At 37.4% G+C, this 12775-nt stretch overlaps 1 pseudogene; it reads right to left on the bottom strand.

Annotated features, from left to right (window-relative positions):
* Positions 1-8275: 8275 nt before the first annotated feature.
* On the bottom strand, positions 8276-8689 carry LOC145810595 (putative arabinosyltransferase ARAD1 pseudogene; annotated as a pseudogene).
* Positions 8690-12775: the final 4086 nt, after the last annotated feature.

Consider the following 12775-nt stretch of genomic DNA (forward strand, 5'->3'; position numbering starts at 1 on the left):
GACCTTTTTTTTTTTTTTTTTTTTTGTAAGAGATGAAATGGAGAAATTCTATTTCCACACACCTAATTAACTTTAAGGCACATTTTTTCTCAATCCACACCTATTAATTTAATTATCAATTAATTTTTCAAATCCGCACACTTAAAGTCACAATTACACCCTTCACTTAAAATCATTGTACACACCCCACTAACAAACCAATACTCCTTAGGGCAGCCATATTTCAAGATTAGCAAAGCCGAAAGGGATGTTACCAAATATCCTGCCCCTGGATGTATGTGCAGTGATTCAAATTTACATTCCTCATGATTCGACAACTCCAATCTTCCCATTTATTGCAGTCATCATCAGAATGAGTACACCGAGATGGAGTGTGATGAAAACTAAAAGTGTCTATTGGTCAGAATATGGTCTTGAAGTGCAACATTGCCGGAGGTGGCAAAGAGGTCAGCTTTGGAGATGATGTCCAATATACTTTTCCACTTTTTTATGTACAAATACACTATGAATAAATTTTTTTAGGGTTATAATACCACAATTGATGATATAGCTGCATTTTTTGATTCCTAAGAGAAAAAAGAGAGGGTTGCCTGGGGAGAGGCGATAGGAATTTTTCAGATTTAAAAAAAAAATAAAAAAATAAAAAATATATATATGTTCATTCTTTGTAATGTATCTATGTATGACTGATCAATAAATGTGTTAGGTTTTATTCTTGGCAACTCCGTTTGACAAAACTCCTTTCAGTTGTATTTATTTTCGCACTTTTTATTTCAATGAGGCTATGAGTGTTTAGATGCGAATCCAACCCGAATTGTGCCTTTCAGAGAAGTTTGTGATGCTAATGCTTTCAGGATTGCCACTTCGTTGATTATGACGGGGATCGAGCTGCCCGGTCAGCTCGCGGGGGTCGAGGGGGCAGCACCCCTTGGCGGGTCCGGGGCAGCGCCACGGCGGGGTCGAGGGGCAGCGCCCCCGAAGCAAAATGCAAAAATGCATTCAAAATTGCCTGTCCGCTCGAGCGGACATACCCACGCTCGAGCGGAGAATTCCTGGTTCTAGCAGTTTTGGTCGCCTGTAAAAGTACTGAGATGTGTAATTTTGCGCTCGAGCGGGTTCTCTAGCGCTCGAGCGGACCTCTGTTATATCACGCGCATATTTTGCTGAAGCCGCTCGAGCGGGCTGTAGGGCGCTCGAGCGGGCTGTAGGGCGCTCGAGCGGAGATCGCGGGACAGATTCTATAAATTCGCATGTTGGGTCAGATTTTAGGATTACTACTCCAGATCTTCTTTTTGGGTTCTAGGGTTTATATCTGGGGATACTTTGTCAGTTTTTCTTTGATGTTTTATTGAGTATTCAACTCATGGTTTAAAGAGAGTACATCAAAGGTTGTGTTTTGTTCTACAAAAGAGAGAGTTGTTCTTCAGTGGATTCTGAAGAATTCGAGCCTGAAGCTTTGGTGGATTCCGGGGTGGCTCATCGTAAAGACAATTCCGAGGTGAAGACGGGTTGGAAGAGGCACATAGAGGTTGGTTCAATTAGGCGTGGATTCGCTAGGTAATTGAGAGTATACCTGTGTAATTCCTTTAAATCTTCTTAGTGGATTGTTTTGTGGCTGTTGCTCGTGGTTTTTTTATCACAGTTGGAGGTGTCAAATTGTGGTTTTTTTCCACGTAAAATCGTTGTGTCTCTTTGTCTTGATTGTTTGATTGGGATTGTTATATTCTGCTTAAAATTGATACATAATCACAAATCAACATCTAGGGGATTTCTAGATTTTTCAAAATGTATATATAGATGTATTTCCACTGAGATTGTATTATATTAGGCTCTTTAATGGTTTTTGGTAAGGCATGAATTGTCTGTTATGTTCTGTGATCTATTTTAAGCAGTGAGTGAGTGTTGGAGTTCACAAGCAATGGTTGGAGTATTATTTCTAGGTTGTAATGTCAAAGATATTTTGAGAGTATTGTTTTGCAAGCAATAGAAGAGTATAGAGTGTATAACAAGCAAAGTGACAATAATAGAAAAGCTAGGTCTTTTTTTTTTTTTTTTAAACTCAAAAGATATATATTGAGATCTTTTTGTTCTTAAAAAATGTGTGCAGAGAATTTTTGTATATAATATTATGGCTGTTAGTAGATGTCTATTAAAAAAAAAAAAAAAAAAAACCTAACCATTGATTTTTGTGAAATCGATATATTTAAATAAAATATTTGTACACACTATTCATACAAATTTTTAATTGAGGATGTTTCTTACATGTATGGTTCCATTTTTATGTGAAAATTTTTATATATATGTAGAATTTTTTTTTTTTTTTGTACATGTAACATTGCTTAAGATAGAAATTTAAAAAAATTATTATGAAAAAAGTGACGAATGATTCAAATTTAATATTTACATTATGAGATTCAAATCTAAAAGGAAAAGGAAAAGAAAAATTCTACATAAAAACAAAAAAGGAAAAGAATGAATAAAAACAATAATTTTTAAAAGGAAAAGAAAAAAAAAAAATGACTAAGGAAAAAAAAAATAATGTTAAAAGGAAAAGAATGAATAAAAAAGGAAAAGAATAATAATAAAAAAATAATGTAGGGGAGGGGAGGGGATCAAGTCTGCGACGTTGCTGCCGCCAATCACGATCAAGTCCGCGACGTATGAGTCTTCCTTCCATCTCAGCTTCCCGCCGTCTAGTATAGTTAAGCAGCAATGCTAGGTATCATGAAAAATCTTTCATGAAAATAATCATGAAAGCTTTGTGACCCTTAGATTACACTTAGAATAAAACACCACACACTAATCAAGGTAATCCAAGGATCATAAATCTTTCATGATCATTTTCATGATCCTTAACTTTTCTCATAGTTGAGCCATATGGAGGGAATTTTGAACTGACTGAATTTTTTTTATTTTATGAGTTTTATTTCCATCTCAGCTTTCCGCATATATATACAGGGGAGGGGAGGGGAGGCAGCAATTGAAAGCTTTGATAACAGAGGGGAGGGGGAGGGAGCTTTGATAACAGATGGGATGGGAGGGGAGGGGAGGGGGAGGGAGCTTTCATAATAGAGGGGAGGGGAGTTGGTCGTCCATCTTAGCTTCCCGCATATATATATATATAGGCTCAAATTGTTTTTGAAACAACAGGAGGAGAGGAGAAGGGAGGGGAGTGATGGGAGAGGAGTGAAGTGACGGGAGTGACGTGACGTGAGTGACGTGAGGGGAGTGACGGGAGTGACGTGACGTGAGTGATGTGAGGGGAGTGACGGGAGTGGAGTGACGGGAGGGGAGTGACAGGGGTGACGGGAGGGGAGTGACGTGAGGGGAGTGACGTGAGTGACGGGAGTGACGTGAGGGGAGGGGAGGGGAGGGGAGTGACGGGAGTGACGTGAGGGGAGTGACAGGAGTGACGGGAGGGGAGGGGGTTGGGGGGGCTGGGGAGGGGGGGCGGGGCGGGGCAGGGAGGAAAACCAATGTTTGTACAGTTATGTTATGTTCAAGTATGTAATCATGCTTTTATTTTGCTTCTGTTTCTTAATCACTAGTAGATTTTGAGCAATGCTTTTGAAGTTTAAATCATTTTTGACTTTTGAATGTGATGATTTTGGTTGTACTGTGACAATTACAACATGATTATATATTGGGCAATTATCCAGTAGGAAAAGATGATACTGCACAACTGTCTGCACTGCAAATTTTGGTTGAAAATCCCACCCCTCAAATAGAAAGGCCTACAAATATGGTAATGGTTTCTACAATTCATAATTCTGTGCAATGGGTAGTAGAATCCAACTACTGTTTTTTTTTTTTTTCTTTTTCTTTTGTTCAAATGCCATATCATGCATCCTAGAATCTTGACCTGTCAAACATTTGTTTTTTGGGCAGTCATATTATGGCCATTTAGTAGTTTACATGTAGATATCTCAATGATTACGATCCTTGAATGTTCTGCATCATTTTTACATGTCCTTCAAGAAGACTTCACACATCCTTCATCTTTTACTCAGAGTAGTACACAATACTCTGGATTGCTTCATACCTCGCCAGTCCTCTTGAGAGTCTTCGGTGCACCTCATGTGTTTTGCCATCTCTTCACTGAATCATTACCGTAATACCTAAAATGGAAATGAAAAGGCAAATAAAAAGTGGCCTTTACGTATGCTTCTATAGCAGCACTTAACTGTATACATAAGTACATATGTAGACAAGTACATTTTTCAGCTATCAAATTTGAATAATCTTACACTAGCACTAGATGATGTTCTAGTTCCTTCATGCTTTGACATTCAAAATACTACACCACATTATTCATGTTCTCTAGATCGATTTGATATCCTGAACTAATTTTAAAGCAGGGCACTGATGCTTCCGTGAACTGGAGCTTTAGTAACACTGCAAGCAAACCATCTGCGGTGACTCTTCCACTGATGTGTGCATCAGAGTACCAGAATTATCCTCAGTCCTTCAGGCTATCAGCATCAAGTCCATATGATAACTTCTTGAAAGCAGCTGGATGTTGATTAGATAAACCTATGGAAATTCGCAACCCTTCACGAGTCATACACAGAATATAGATGTGTATATATATATGATTTCTTGAATTGGCAATTCCATTGCCTTCCACAGAGAATTTTATGGCACAAACATGACCTGTTTGCAGGTCAGCTGCTTGGCATTCGGGTGAATAACGTCAGTGTTGTGATCAGGATCAGATTTGATTTGATTGAGTTAGTTACTTCTCCAAAACAGATTCTTTAATTCATTTAATGTTCTTAATTTGTGCAAAGAGACTACATTAAGGAGGCGTCTTCCAGAGATTTGCATAAAGTTTGAAGTTTGGCGAAGGAACTGAGTTATTCTTTCTTAGTTGAACCCATTTGATGTATAAAAAGGTCAATTGTGATCAATGGTTTTAATTTTTTCTTCCCATCATTATGATGGTGTATGTAAATATTTCAGTGGTAACATATACAAATATTGTTGGGATTCATTTGTGAACATACCTTGTTGATTCTTCAGTAAATTAGGGCACATTTTAGCGGTTTGGTTTTCAGGCTGTAATTACTATTATTATTCAGCAGTTTACTTTTCGCCCTGCAAAAATATTTTTTTAATAGAGAGAGAGAGAGAGAGAGAGAGAGAGAGATAGAGTGCAGTAAGGCAAAGAAGAGCTGTTTTTCTTGTGCTTTTGATGATGAAAACGAATCACAATGCATATAAAATACGCATGACAAAACATGAATTCCAGTCAGTCAAATCACAGCCAAGAGACACACAACTAGTGAAAAATGACGAAAACCACTCTTAGCATGAAGCAATCCAGAGTATTGTAACCTACTCTGAGTAAAAGATGAAGGATGTGTGAAGTCTTCTTGAAGGACATGTACAAATGATGCAGAACATTCTTACGATCCATTTGAATCTCAAAGGATCTTTGAATCTCAAAGGATTCCCACAAGTTCAAGAACATCAGCGAGTTTGGCTCCACCTAAATTGGTTTTCGTCAATTTAGGTACACCTAAATTGATGAAAACCACTCCTTTGGGTGGAAAGCACGTAGAATTTGTAAGCGTTGATATGTGCAAGGTGAAAATTTCTTAAATTCATTTAATCTTAATTATAAAGAAATTACACTGTTTGGTGGATTAATTCAATTCCAAGTAATTTGGACTATTAGGAGGAGAAAGGAGGTCCATATAAGGCATCGATTCCATTAATTCAATCAACAAATTCTGAAGCTGATGTTCTACTTGCATACGAGATGAACGATGAGGTAGGAAATTTTAATGCATTTGCTTGCATTGCGTTTGGCAGCATGAAATTCAAGCATTGGATTTGGATAGCAAATTCATGGAAGAAATGAACTATAATATCTTCTAAGTTTCTTGAATCCTCTTGTTCTCGACTAATCTTCCTCCATGTTGTTTGTTCTTATCAAAATTTGACTGGTTTACCATACCGAAGCTTCTAAATAGAGATCATGGATATCCACTTTGTGTGGTTGTCCCTGGTGTTATAGGTGCCCGCTCTGTAAAATGGTTAGATTCAATCAACATAATCGGAGAAGAATGTCAGGTTGGTTCTGAAAAATGTAAAAATTAGAGTTCTCCTATAATTATGACCTTTCACTTGTAAATTAAATTATATCTTACACTAATGTGTAACAACAATAAACAGGGTTTTTTCATGCAAAGGGACTACAAGATGTTTCCTCCTTCGGTTAACTGGGAAAATATTGACTGGTCCACTCGAAAGCCTCAAATGGATAGCGTTCACAAACGGAACCATTATGAGCATAATAGATGCACTGTGTTTGGAAATGGGTTGGAATTGAGAAAGGATTTGAAATTGATAGATTTCAAGTACTTTGGGTATTTTAAATCCTTTGTTGAATAAAAAAGATAGACTAACTCAAAATTGATAAAACTTCCCCGTGCTCCTCTACCCATGGTAAAATTCGACTCAAAAACTTTAAATATGCACGTTAAGAGTCAAGGTTGAGGTGTGAGATTAGGGAGAATTTGAATTAATTATTTCAAATCCATTGGAAGGTTGCCTGCAAGCCTTAGTAGATTTGAAATAATTAGTTCCTTGCTGAACTTTTGTAACATCCTTGACTAATTTGCAGAGTGCAATTTGTTCACTGGAGGATGATAATACAGTGCAGCACGGAAAGGTTTGTAACATATTTCAAACACGGTTTCCATAGGGCACAAATATTATTTATGATTGAAAATTTTCACTTTGATCACCCAATTGCCAATTCCACAATATGATACTCACCTTGTCTTCATCATCGTCATGATGCAGGCAAAGTTCATGGCTATGCAGTGTCTGGAGGTGGACGCGGCATTGAAAGACTTGATGTATCATTCGATGGTGGCAAGGCATGGGTGGAAGCATCCAGACACCAAAAGAGTGGAATTCCATATAATGCTATTGCTGATGATGATAAATACTGTGACAAATGGGCATGGGTGCTGTTTGAAGCTGAAGGTGATGTCCTCCACAATACAGAGATTGCTGCCAAAGCTGTAAGTAATTGCTAGCTATATTTTTTCACACAACCCACATATAAGATATAGTATCCACCACAGATGTGTCAAAGCCAAACCTTGCAAATGCTAGAACCATCTGACAGTTAATACAACTGAACTTGACGGTCCTATGTGAAGTGATTTCTTGTTTGTGTTTACAATGTTTCGCAATAGTTCGTTGATGCATGATTTATCTTTCCTTACAATGATGGGGCAGGTTGACACAGCCGCAAATGTCCAGCCTGAAAATGTGGCAGTCATATGGAACCTGAGAGGGATACTCAACCCTTCATGGCATCGGATCCAAATTCATGTCAAAGACAAATAGATAATACAAAATTACTAGCAATTCTTCTACATGTGCACTTATAATGTTTTATCACTAGAGGCTCGTACTGTATTTTTTTATTTATTTTCCATATAATTCTTTTATTAATGAATGTGCCAATGTTTAATTGTCGAGGGAATAATGTCTCTACATAAGACAGTGAAGCGAACTAAGATGTTGAACTAAATGAAAAAATTCACTCTTGTAGTTGTATCTCAAACCTTAGCTTCAAATACTCTTCATTTACCTTTTTCCTGAAATTCTAGCAAGTGGAGGTTATTTCAAACACCACAACATAACTCTTTCAGTTTGTAGTTTGTGTAAAGTTTCTTGTTTTGTATGATACTTGCTTTTCTTTTAATACAACTGCATTGTAACTTTTCTTGAAAAAAAAATGAAAAAAAAAACTCTTTCATAAAATGATAAAAAAATTAAAAAACACACACGCGCACACACACACACACGTTTCCTTGAGAATGTTGGATTTTAATCCACAGGGGCACTATGGGAAGGGTGTCTCAATCCTTTAGTGTACATCACTACTCAAATTGCTATGGTAAATAGAAACAAAGCATGCTTAGGTAGTTAAGAGTTGAGGTGGCAACTTGGGAGCTTTGAAAGTTGCAAACTAAAGCCTATATGGTGAGATAAGAACATGAACACATTACACATTTGATTCAAAGATATAATAATGTATTGAAGTGCTCTATCATTTGCTATACATATTTTAACTCGAGCTCTGCATTTTATATGCATGAAGTATTGGTGCATGCATATCTGTAATTCAAAAAGCCTTGCCTATATTTATTTTTCTACCTATTTTTAAAAACATTAAAAAAATCTTACAATACACGGTTCAAAAAAATGAAAAAATGATACACCTATGTCAGCAAAAGCAGCCTCCAAACTATCTCCTTCGGTGCCACCAGTCTGGCACTTTCAATCTCTGGCTCCTATGTACAGCAAGTTTGGCCGCGGGAACCTTGTGCTTTACCTGTCTCCATAGCATATTCACAGCATCTTCCTTTTTCGGGGGATACTGAAATTCAAAGTGATGGGAGACATTTTTGAGCCGCCTCCACATGTCAAGCCATCTCTCTTTAGGAAATTCACGGAGCTTTGTAACCATGTAACCGGGAACCAATGCCTCATTGACAGAGAAAAAAATAGAGAACTCTTTGTAGTTGATTTCATCCTTGAAGGGGAGTTCAATTTTGTCACTCACAATAACAGGAACACAGTGGCTCACGATAGCATCAAACAGGCAGCAAGAGGGAGGCGTGTCTCCTGCAGGATTTAGACAGAACTTCGATGAACGCATCCCTTGCGAGAACTGGTGTAACAAAAGAGAGAGAAATGAGGAGATGCTAAATATACATAGTTCAGAGAACATAAACAAACATAGTAAGTGGCTAACATAGCAACTTAAAAACAAGATACATCTCCCCATTCAAAGACAATGCAATTGCCCTACCAGTTGGAATCATTTAGGACTCGGTCTTAAGGCTGAGTTTGTTTAGCATGAAAGTGGTGGAAATTAAGGGGAAGAGGAAAAAGATGCAACTTTTCTGAGTCTGTTATGAAAGTGATGGAAACTATAATAAAGTTAATTTTCTTGCACAACTCATATTATCATTGTAATTAAGTTTTAAATTTCTTGTTAAAAAAAAACACATGATAACACAAGAAAATTTAAATTTGTCCATACAAAGAGTTGCCTATGGTTAAAAATTCAAATTTCTTACAAAATTTTCATCCCAATCAAATTTCTCTATCTTTCCACCATTTTTCTTTCTAACCAAGCAGTGCCCAAAGTATTATCCTTTGAACACAATAGTGTAAAGGGACAAAAATCAATCACTGGGTTAGATTGGTGTGTGTGTTTTTGTTTGTAGTTTTGTGACAAGACAGTGAAAAATAGCATAGCATCTTAGATCATTCATATAACACTATCACAATTTTTACTTTATCAAAATTGTTTTTATATAATTATTTGTATTTTTAACTTTCAAAATTGCTTTCATCAGTTTTGTATAAACAAGCTCCTCGTGCCTGGTTCGCCAAGTTTAGCTCCACCATTCATGATTTTGGATTCTCCTCCAGTGCCTATGATTCTACCCTTTTTATTCGTAAGACAGAGCGTGGTACCATTCTTCTTCTTCTCTATGTGGATGATATGATCATCACTGGTGATGACACAGTGGGTATCTCTAGTCTCAAGCAATTTCTTAGTCGCCAGTTTGAGATGAAGGATTTGGGTCTTCTCAGCTATTTTCTCGGCTTGGAAATCTCTCATGATCCATTTGGTTACTTTCTCTCCCAAGCCAAGTATACTTCTGATCTCTTGGCTCGTGCTGGTCTTACCGATTTCAAGACTGCCTTTACTCCTGTTGATCTTCAGGCTCGTCTCACACCTCTTGATGGTCACCTGTTGTTTAATGCTACTTTATATCGTCAACTAGTTGGCAGTCTTGTCTATCTCATGGTTACTCGTCCAGACATTGCTTATGCTATTCATATTGTTAGTCAGTTCATGGCTGCTCCTTGCTCTCCGCACTATGATGCTCTAGTTCACATTTTACAATATCTCAAAGACACTATGTTTCATGGTCTTCACTACTCCGCTCACTCTTTCCTACAGTTACATGCATTTTCTGATGCTGGTTGGGCAGGGGACCCTACTGATCGTCGTTTTACTACAGGATTCTGTTTCTTCTTTAAAGTTGAATAATGATATAGATGATGTAAGGATGTGATATTCATACTGATATGTGTTTTTATCATGATGTAGTTTTAGTTTTGGGGATGCTTATCTATTTAATGCATTCAGCATTAAGTGGATGCTCCTTTGGCTATTGTATTGTTGTTACCGCTTTGCTGTACTTCAATTGTTTTACATTATAGTGTTTTGGTTAATACAGCTTCAAGATGAAGTTATACTCTCTGATGCTGAGAGATTGCGAATGACTCAAACCAATGTGAAACTGGTATACTCTCTTTTTCTGTGTGCGCACCATCAGTTTGCCTGCATTTTGGGTGCATATCATGGATTTATAATATTCAATTTCATACATGTGATTGCAGCTTCAAAGGCACTTTCAAGCTGATACTCTTCCCTGGACAAAAAGAATGAGACAGAAAGAGCAAGGTCTTCAAAGGCGCCTCTTAAGGGTAGGACCTCTTTTGGCTTTATTATTTATTTTACTTTGAGAACGGAGATGAATGTTTGAAAATTCATTGTACAAGTAGTAAGGTCGTGTCTGCATGGCCGGGTCAATTGTCGTTGTCTTCTATACTCCAAGTGGTTAAGCAACATGGTTATGAATCATTTGGGCAGTCTGCTTGAACGATTTTGTCTAATTTGCGTAATCTCTCTCTCTCTCTCTCTCTCTCTCTCTCTCTCTCTCCGGTACATTGGAGACCATAACTTTTTGGAGGGGGCAATCTTGCCAGTGGCGAGACTTCAACCCTAAAGCTCCTAGCAAGGTGCAAGGGTTCAAGTCTCTACCTATGCTTGATTTCTACCAGATTCGCCAGGCGGCGCATACCTTTGTCTGCTTTGCGTTCTTGATCATTCATGTGAAAAATCAATGCATGTGGCACAGTGTACTTGTTTTTCTTATATCTTTGTTTGTATGTGGGGGTGTCAAAAGGTCATGAGAATAGTAGAGGCATTGGAGGGTAAAGGTTGCAGAGTGCCTTTAATGAAAGGTGAAGCTGAATTGGCTGAGAAGTTGGTTGCAATAACTAGGCAGGTTGGTGTTTCTCGTCTTTCTTGTTTCATACATCCTATTCTTGTTGGCCTGTGCAAAAGCATCATACTGATTAGCACATACCTATACAGTTGAAAGGATCTGGAGCAGAGCTTTCTAGGAGGGTCCAAAATCTGCTTACTATGGCTCATGTTCAGGCAAATGGAGGTGGTGGTGGTGGTGGTTCCATTTATCTTCTGGGATCAACCAAAATACATGATCAGAGTCTTGCTGATATGCCGGAGGTGAGTGCCAATATTTGAAATACTATTCTTGAGGTTGGAAGAGGTAGATATGGCCATTATGAGTTTTTCGTTCTTCCTTCTGCAATGTCAGTTAATAAGTGTGGATATGTCCAGAATGAAACGCATGGTTGTAATCTGTGTTCATTAAATGTGTGATGCTCTGATAAATGATAGTATTTTCTGATGCAGGTTTTACAACAGCAGACAGAAGCCATTGCGAGGCTAGTTAATGTGTTGAAGCGGGATATCAGGGACATAGAGATCATAATGGCTGAGGACAAGGAGATAACAGAAAATGGGAGTTAAAGACTGATATCTTGAATGATGGAAACAGTTTTTGTAATTTTCTAATGATGATTTTGGCGTTAAGACACCTTGCATTTGACTTGCTAGTGACGTGTTTTAAAAAAAGTGTTACACAAATTGCAATTGATTAAAGATCATTAGTTTGCATTTTAATTGTTGAGGGAGGGGTCATGTATAATCCTGCTGGACATGGCTAAATTCATTACAAATGATGCATCTGTTAGAAAGATTGGACTAATCTTGATTGCATCTGATTTTCATCTGAGACCATCCATAATCGATCCTCAAAATCCAAGCGTGAGGTTCAGCTCTCCAAACTTCCTGTTAATACTAGGGCCTTGTTTTGGTGAAAATTGTTTTTGGAGATCATTCTTTTCGCATTTGTAGTTGTTTGGAATGACAAAATGAGAAATTAAGCTTATTTGAGTAAAAAATATTTAACTTTTTGAATGGTGAAAAATGTTTTTTAGACAAATTTTAAGCCACACTATTACCATCCCATGATCACCATCACCACCTATTTGACCACCCCACCACCTTGCCGCTGCCCCTACCATTGCCATAAATGCATTATTTCCACCACCCCACCATCTTGTGACCACCTCACCATCATCACTAACACCATCACTAATGTATTAGTTTCAAGATTGTAACTAAACACAAGAAAACATTTTTTACGAAAAAATTTAAAAACGTTTTCCCCTGAAACAGTAGAACCTAACAGGAAATGGTTAAATCCAAAAAGAAAATTGTTTGAGAAGCAAAAATAAATGCCATAAATATTGGCTTGATTTTGGGGTCATTCTTAAACAACAATTTTTAACGGGGTCCATTCTAGTCAGCATATCAGTTGGTTTCATCCATGAGCAATGTAAAACTAGCCTGAGAGAGGAGGATATTACAAACTCTCAATAACATCATCCACATATCACAACCAATAACTTCAAACCTTACCTTTCAAATTAACTTGCGACAATAAGTATAGTGCACATCTTGAATTGGAGAGATTATACAGAACTAACAGGTTGATTTGTTTGTGGTCTTCTTTTTCCTCTAATGACTTTATAATTTTCTTAGAAAATTACAAAATTGAGTCCCAAGTTC

Source organism: Camellia sinensis, chromosome 2 (assembly GCF_055761805.1).
Source record: "Camellia sinensis isolate YWXY chromosome 2, ASM5576180v1, whole genome shotgun sequence".
Classification (NCBI taxonomy): Eukaryota; Viridiplantae; Streptophyta; class Magnoliopsida; order Ericales; family Theaceae; genus Camellia; species Camellia sinensis.